Source organism: Girardinichthys multiradiatus, chromosome 11 (assembly GCF_021462225.1).
Source record: "Girardinichthys multiradiatus isolate DD_20200921_A chromosome 11, DD_fGirMul_XY1, whole genome shotgun sequence".
Taxonomy (NCBI): Eukaryota; Metazoa; Chordata; class Actinopteri; order Cyprinodontiformes; family Goodeidae; genus Girardinichthys; species Girardinichthys multiradiatus.
Window position 1 is genome coordinate 40,866,907 of NC_061804.1, and position 8,489 is coordinate 40,875,395.

The following is an 8,489-nucleotide window of genomic DNA, read 5'->3' on the forward strand; positions in this document are numbered from 1 at the left end:
AGCTTCAATGACTGTTGCTCAGACAATCATATTTTAATCAAGGACACCTGCTCATTATTGGCTTTTGTGAAAGATTACAGTTAGTGATAAGGAGAAATGAGAATTTTCATCCTCTGGCTGAAAACAAAGAAGCAGATTTTTGTATTTATTTTTTTAATCAAAGAATACGTATTCATCAATTTTCTCTGCTCATTTATTTCAAAAGGAATGGGATGAAAATTCATATCTGAATCCTCCATAATTATCTTGTGTGCTCAGGCAGAATATGTTTGTTTTCCAGAAAAAGTATCACGTCACAAAATAAAATGTTGAGAGATCAGATAAACTCATCCTTTACTGTGAGAAAATTAGCTTTCTTATCAGATGCAAATATGTTTCAGGGCATTTTCAGTTTCCATGGGAAATAAATATTGGTAATATCAAACATAATTAAACCAAAATATTTAGCTTAAAATACTTGTAGGTTTGGGGCTATTATAACACATTCAAACAGGACAGTTTGATTATTACAGCTTTTCATTAAACAATATTACATTTAGAAGTTTGAAAAACATGTGTTTGGTAATTTTAAGTGATGTTGGAAGGCCAATATACAACATGTATCAATACTTATTTTTAGCTGATTTACTTCAATAACATGCACATGTTACATTGTGACATTATTAGGACAGCTTTCTAAGATATGGTCTAAAAACCAGAAATCTTTTGGGGTTTCTGCAGGAATCAAACTTATTGCTACAGACTGCAGTTGCAGACTGGTTTGTTTGTTTGCACGTGGGCTAAAAATTCATGCATAATTCCAGTCTTCATGCCAAGCTGGGAGAGGAGCCTGATAACTGAAATAAAGTAATCTGGCTCTTCTCCAATGGAACAGTGTTCCAGTTTTTGCCTGTGAGGCAGACATCCTGTCTACTGTTGGTGCTCTGTCTAAAATGCAGCAGCCACCACACAAATTTGCCCAAAATGCACGGCTATGCATAAAAGTTTGAACCAACATGTCCCCTAAGAGCAACTACTTCCGGGAATGGAGACATCATTTGTTAATGATCCATGTCTTTCCAGCATGAAGGAGCACTGTGTCACTATGCAAGCAAGGACACTCTTTGTTGAGAGTGCTTAGTTCTCAAACAGCAGAATGATAAACAGAAAACCAACAAACTGGCATCAACTCCAATCACTAATAACTCATCCTCAGTATGGATTTGGCCCTGGAGTTGATACTGAACATGTCAGAGAGTTTTAAGGAAGAACAATAAACACTGTAAACATTGATTCATAAATCTGAAGCATTTGTTACGACTTTTAAATATTTACCTTGGAGGTTACACCTGGACTGGCATTTCTGTTTAGCTGGAGGGGGCCATTAATTGAGCTACTGCTAACAATCCCTTCATGTTTCTCTAGGTTGTAAAAAAAGGCCTAGTCAAAGTCTGAACATGTCATCCACATTTGAAAACTCTTCAATAACTGAAATAAACCAACTCTGAAAGAAATTCCTGATCGAGGGAAAATATTTATTGCTACTTATGCAAGCACTTGACACAAGGGTGGGTCTGTCATGTCACAGAGGTCAGCAAAGGTTTGTGTGGTTTGCTGGTGTGTTTTCCCCTTTCTCTCTCTTACCTGTGGAGTGCAACATGCAGAAGCAGCAGCACAGCTGCTTTCCACCAGGGCTCATCAAGGACAGCGTTCATAAGGAACTGGAACCTGGAAGGAGGCGTCAGATTGTTTACTCGCCCAGCGTGGTAATCACACCAGCAGACCTAGCTCTGTAAACTCTAGTTGCCTTGAGCGTGTTGCTCACCTGAGTTTTCTGCTCCTTCTTTAAAATAGATCAGACCCTGAAGACCCAGACCTGGATTTTCTGTATGATGTCCCGTATCCAAGTCCTTCGTTGGTTAAAGCACTTAACTGTGTTTCCACTACCAAGAGCCTCCTCCAGCTTCCCGGAACCTGCCTGCTTGAGGAAGTCACCTAATGCTCTATCGGATCTCCTGCCTTGCGCATCCCTGCCTGTTCACCCTATAACATCTCACATCACCTTCTAGGGTAACAAACAACAGAGAGTAACCAACATAACCCGACTACCACTGCTGTCAACCTGCAGCCTCCGTGACATTACTCACCTCCTCCGGAATCACTCCTGCAAACGGCAACAGTAAGATTCACTCCTATCAGTTCTGATATCTCAATCTTCTCTACCAACTACAGGTCCTTCTCAAAATATTAGCATATTGTGATAAAGTTCATTATTTTCTATAATGTAATGATGAAAATTGAACATTCATATATTTTAGATTCATTGCACACTAACTGAAATATTTCAGGTCTTTATTGTCTTAATACGGATGATTTTGGCATACAACTCATGAAAACCCAAAATTCCTATCTCACAAAATTAGCATATCATTAAAAGGGTCTCTAAACGAGTTATGAACCTAATCATCTGAATCAACGAGTTAACTCTAAACACCTGCAAAAGATTCCCGAGGCCTTTAAAACTCCCAGCCTGGTTCATCACTCAAAACCCTCAAGCAAGAGGGTAAGACACAGAAAGAAATTTCTGAATGAATAGGCTGTTCCCAGAGTGCTGTATCAAGATACCTCAGTGGAAAGTCTGTGGGAAGGAAAAAGTGTGGCAGAAAACGCTGCACAACGAGAAGAGGTGACCGAACCCTGAGGAAGATTGTGGAGAAGGGCCAATTCCAGACCTTGGGGGACCTGCGGAAGCAGTGGACTGAGTCTGGAGTAGAAACATCCAGAGCCACCGTGCACAGGTGTGTGCAGGAAATGGGCTACAGGTGCCGCATTCCCCAGGTCAAGCCACTTTTGAACCAGAAACAGCGGCAGAAGCGCCTGACCTGGGCTACAGAGAAGCAGCACTGGACTGTTGCTCAGTGGTCCAAAGTACTTTTTTCGGATGAAAGCAAATTCTTCATGTCATTCGGAAATCAAGGTGCCAGAGTCTGGAGGAAGACTGGGGAGAAGGAAATGCCAAAATGCCAGAAGTCCAGTGTCAAATACCCACAGTCAGTGATGGTCTAGGGTACTGTGTCAGCTGCTGGTGTTGGTCCACTGTGTTTTATCAAGGGCAGGGTCAATGCAGCTAGCTATCAGGAGATTTTGGAGCACTTCATGCTTCCATCTGCTGAAAAGCTTTATGGAGATGAAGATTTCATTTTTCAGCACGACCTGGCACCTGCTCACAATGCCAAAACCACTGGTAAATGGTTTACTGACCATGGTATCACTGTGCTCAATTGGCCTGCCAACTCTCCTGACCTGAACCCCATAGAGAATCTGTGGGATATTGTGAAGAGAACGTTGAGAGACTCAAGACCCAACACTCTGGATGAGCTAAAGGCCGCTATCGAAGCATCCTGGGCCTCCATAAGACCTCAGCAGTGCCACAGGCTGATTGCCTCCATGCCACGCCGCATTGAAGCAGTCATTTCTGCAAAAGGATTCCTGACCAAGTATTGAGTGCATAACTGTACATGATTATTTGAAGGTTGACGTTTTTTGTATTAAAAACACTTTTATTTTATTGGTCGGATGAAATATGCTAATTTTGAGAGATAGGAATTTTGGGTTTTCATGAGCTGTATGCCAAAATCATCCGTATTAAGACAATAAAAGACCTGAAATATTTCAGTTAGTGTGCAATGAATCAAAAATATATGAATGTTAAATTTTCATCATGACATTATGGAAAATAATGAACTTTATCACAATATGCTAATATTTTGAGAAGGACCTGTATACTCACTCTTCTCTCCTCCTCAGTGAAGCGGCCCGAAGAAACCGAGCTCCCGTACCATCTAGTTGAAATCTCTTGTGTCACAATAAACCTGTTTAACCATAACTCTGCCTCTGTAATTGCTACCTGCTCAAGAGTCACGTGGTTTTACAATATGACCTGTACCTTTATGATCTGGAACATTTAATTGTGACAAAATAGCAAGTAAATACTAATTTTAATAAAAATGATGAAATCTGTAAAAATACTTTTTCACCACACTGTATTTGAACATGTAGGTGTTCCTAGAGAGTGCAAAAACCATTAGTAAATTCTGGTTAAGCAAAGAGAGGACAATAGCATATACAGACAGTAACACATGAACAGGTTGAATATTTAAACAAGGCTTAATCTTCAAAAAGTCACAGCTGGAAACCTTGGTCAAGTCTTAGATGCTTGTGGGAAGGAGACGAAGCTTGTGACGCTTGGAATGTTAACAGAATCACAATTGTGCCTCACTAATGACTAATTGAACAATGGTTATCCTCAGCAGCACTGTAGGATGCAAATACACCAGTAAAACATCTAAGAAAAGATTTCAAAGCTGCCAAGTGGTACAGAGTTATACACAGAGGAGCTAAAGCTCTTGGCAACTCCCCAGCTTTTATTCCCACCTTTATGCCCATGCCAGCTGCTCATTGTGAGCCTTCCAGTCTCAACTTGGACTGACGTTCCTGTTTGTGGGCAGAATGTGTCTCTGTAAAACTAAAACCGTCACTGGCAAGTTCCTCCTGCAGATGGCTCCTCCATGTTTCCACTGTTCAGCGAGGTAATAACTCTGCCAAGAACTATCCTTTCTTTTGACCAACATTACATGAAAGACAAATGGAATGATTTTGAGCTGTACTACCACAGTTTCTAGCTATTTCTATTATTTCAGCTCTCTAATATCAATAGGAGTAAATGGGATTTTAGCTTCTACTTCCTTTTTCTTATTCTTCCTAACTGAAAGTGTGTCTTCTAAAGCAATTTACATTTATTTTTGTAATTTTCTGTGCACAAGCAACTGCTGAAGCAAATCACCATTAAACGTTTCCTTTTTGATAAAGCTTATAGTTAGAGTGGCTTAGGTTGTCCTGAGCTATCTTCCTTATTTTTTTACCTCCGTCTTCTTCCGTCCCTGTTGGATGGAGTAAGGGGGAGTCAGGTTTAGTCTAAACCGGCTCAGTTATGGTTGAGGTGCAAACACACCCTCCATTTCTGCTACCTGTATGACCCCCTCTCTTTTCCAATGGTTATAATCAGTCTGACAGAGAGAGGTATCCCAATCCTTGTGGTTTTTAGTATAACAATGACCATCAGTGGGCTCTACATGGACAAACTGTCTACTTTTAAGGCTAGGCTTAAAACTTTCATGTTTGATAAAGCTTATAGTTAGAGTGGCTTAGGTTATCCTGAGCCATCTCTGTAGTTATGCTGCTATAGGCTTAGGCTGCTGGAGGACATAATGACCACTTTCACCCTCTTCACTACATTCTCACACTACTCTCCAATTTTGCATTATTTGCTGTTATTTCAGCTTTTAACCTTGTTCTCTCTTTTCTCTTCCTAGAAGCTACACCTGGCCTGACTCTGTGTCTACCTGTGACACCTTTCTGGAGAGGGGCATCATCCAAGCTTCTGCTGGCAACAACTTAATGGTCACCCTCTACCGATGATCCACATGGCCCTGTCTTTCGGTGTTTAACCCTTTCTCTCTCCTCGACATGGCAATTGACTGAGCTTTTACTGTGACTAACTCGATGTGCTCTTTCAGACTCTAACCTTGAAAACTGGCTCAGAGTTTATCTGTTCTTTCTTTCTAGGTGAAACAACTAAAGGAGCTACATCCATTAACATTTACTTTTCCTTCCCATAGAAAGGACTCCTGGATCAGTGCTTCTGTGTTCTTTTTGTGTCTCTGCTCTGTTCTCTCAAACCCCCAGTCGGTCGTGGCAGATGGCCGCTCACACTGAGTCTGGTTCTGCTGGAGGTTTCTTCCTGTTAAAAGGGAGTTTTTCCTCTCCACTGTCGCTACATGCATGCTCAGTATGAGGGATTGCTGCAAAGTCAACGCCAGTGACTGACCACTGTCTCTACATGCTCATCCAGGAGGAGGGAATGCTGCAAGTCACTGACTGGATGCAATCTGCTGGGTTTCCTTAGACAGAAAAACTTTTTATCCAATTTAAATAAATAACTGAATCTGACTGAACTGTTCAATGATTAGGATTAATTGGAATGTATGTACCTGACTTTGTGAAGTGCCTTGAGACAACATTTGTTGTGAATTGGCGCTATATAAGTAAACTGAATAGAATTGAATTGACTGTCAGTTTATACTTAACCTTAAACCTCATACTCGTACTTGTCGTCTTCCGCTCTATCCTTGACCGGGTCGCGGGGGCAGCAGACTCAGCAGAGACGTACAGATATCCCTCTCCCCAGACACCTCCTCCAGCTCCTCTGGGGGGAGCCCAATGCGTTCCCGGGCCAACCGAGAGACATAGTCCCTCCACCGTGTCCTGGGCCTCCTCCCGGTGGGACGTGCCTGGAACACCTCCCGAGGAAGGAGTCCAGGAGGCATCCGGTATAGATGCCCGAGCCACCTCAGCTGGCTCCTCTCGATGTGGAGGAGCAGCGGCTCTACTCTGAGCCCCTCCCGGATGGCCGAGCTCCTGACCCTATCTCTAAGGGAGTGCCCGGCCACCCTACGGAGGAAGCTCATTTCAGCCGCTTTTATCCGGGATCTCGTTCTTTCGGTCATGACCCAAAGTTCATGGCCATAGGTGAGGGTAGGAACGTAGACCGACCGGTAAATCGAGAGCTTCGCTTTTTGGCTCAGCTCTCTCGTCACCACAACGGACCGGCACAGCGCCCCCATTACTGCGGCAGCCGCACCGATCCGTCTGTCGATCTTCCGCTCCATTCTTCCCTCACTCGTGTACAAGACTCCGAGATACTTAAACTCCTCCACTTGAGGCAGGAACTCCCCTCCAACCTTAAACCTAATGGTCAGAAATCTAATCTTTTTTTTTCACATATTGTCATATTACAACCACAAGCACACCACAAGGCAATTGTTTGTGATTTCATATAATAGACCGACACAAAGTAAGGCATAATTGTGAAGTAAAGATAAAACTTAGAAAGAATGTGTCTCACATTTGTATTCAACCCTTTAGTTTGATACCCCTAAAGAAAATTCAATGCAACCAACTGCCTTTACCTAGTAAACAGAGTCCATCTGTGTGTAATATATTCTCCATAAATCCAGCTGTTCTGTTTCTGATCTCAGAGGTTGTTAGAAAACATTAGTGAATAAACAGCATCAAGAAGGCCAAGGAACTCAGCAGAAAGGTCACGGAGAAAGTTGTTGAGAAATTTAAAGAAGGGTTCGGTCCTAAAACCATATGCCAAGCTTTGAGCATCCCACAGAGAACTGTTCACTCCATCAGCCAATAACGTAAATGTCATGATGTAGGGTTGTTTGGTTTTTGGTTTCGGGGTTTTTCCTTATGTTTTTCACTGTTCAAGTTTTGAATCATGTTTCTGTTTATTTTCCTGGTCATGCTTTTGTTTTGTCGTCTTGTTCATGTTTTGTCAAGTTTGGTTTTCGGATCTGGTTATGCTTTTGCTTCATGTTTTTCTAGTTTGTGTTCAAGAGTCTCTGTTTTGCTCCAGTCACGTTTTGTTCTGTTAATTAAGTTTATTCAGTTCACCTGCTTCAAGTTAATCTTACTCTCCTTACTCCACCTGGTTTTCACGCCATATATTCACACCTGTTCTGTTAGTCTTCGCGGAAACATCTTTCACTCTCATGCTCATGTCTAGCTCTCATGTCTAGTTCTCTAACCAAGTCTTTTTTTTTTTTTATCATGCCATGCCTGTCTGGCCTGCCCGTTTGTTTTGTTCCTGCCTCCTGCTGAGTGTGAGTTTTTGTTATTAAACCTTTTGTTTTTCACTTACCATCACGCTGCCTGCTCGTCTGCATTCTGGGGTCCATTTCCAAGTATACCGTGACAGAACCGTGACAGTAAAAGATAATTGCACATTAGTAGACCTACTAAGACATCCACCTAAACTGACAGGCTGGACAAGGGGTGCATTAATCAGAGAAGCAAACTTTTATTTTTCAGGTTAAAATTTTCTTCATTGGAACAAACTTTATGGTCCCAATTTAGCTCCATAAAAATGACCAAAACAAATTTAAAAAACGGTGAAGAAAACTGAAATGGACAGAGGAGCAGAGCCTGCTTCACTCTGCTTTCAGCACCAGCCTAGAATGTGAGCAGATCTGGTTCCTGTTGCATTCAGAAGATGGAGAGGAGATTGGAGCACACCAGCAAACTTCTCCACAGATGCATTGTAGATGACCATTTTGTCATATGGTGGTTTGTGTGCAGGCTGCATGCAGGCTGTGTTTTGTGCTGTGTTCTCTCTGTGCAGGGTGTGACTGGCATGTGCCTCTGCACAGGTGTAGCTCATCTGAGAGCAATCAGCTGAGTGATCCACCTTCTACTGAAGGAAGCTGTGGAATCTCTCTGGTCTCCTGTTTCACTCGTGTCATGTTCAGGGGAGTTTGGAAACTCCAGCCTCAATGTCCCAGTACTGAGCCTCCACTCTGCTTCCAACTCCAAACCCAACTTTTCAGGAGCCACCTAAATCTAACCATCAACCTGCCACATCAAAATCCACATCATCTAGGTCA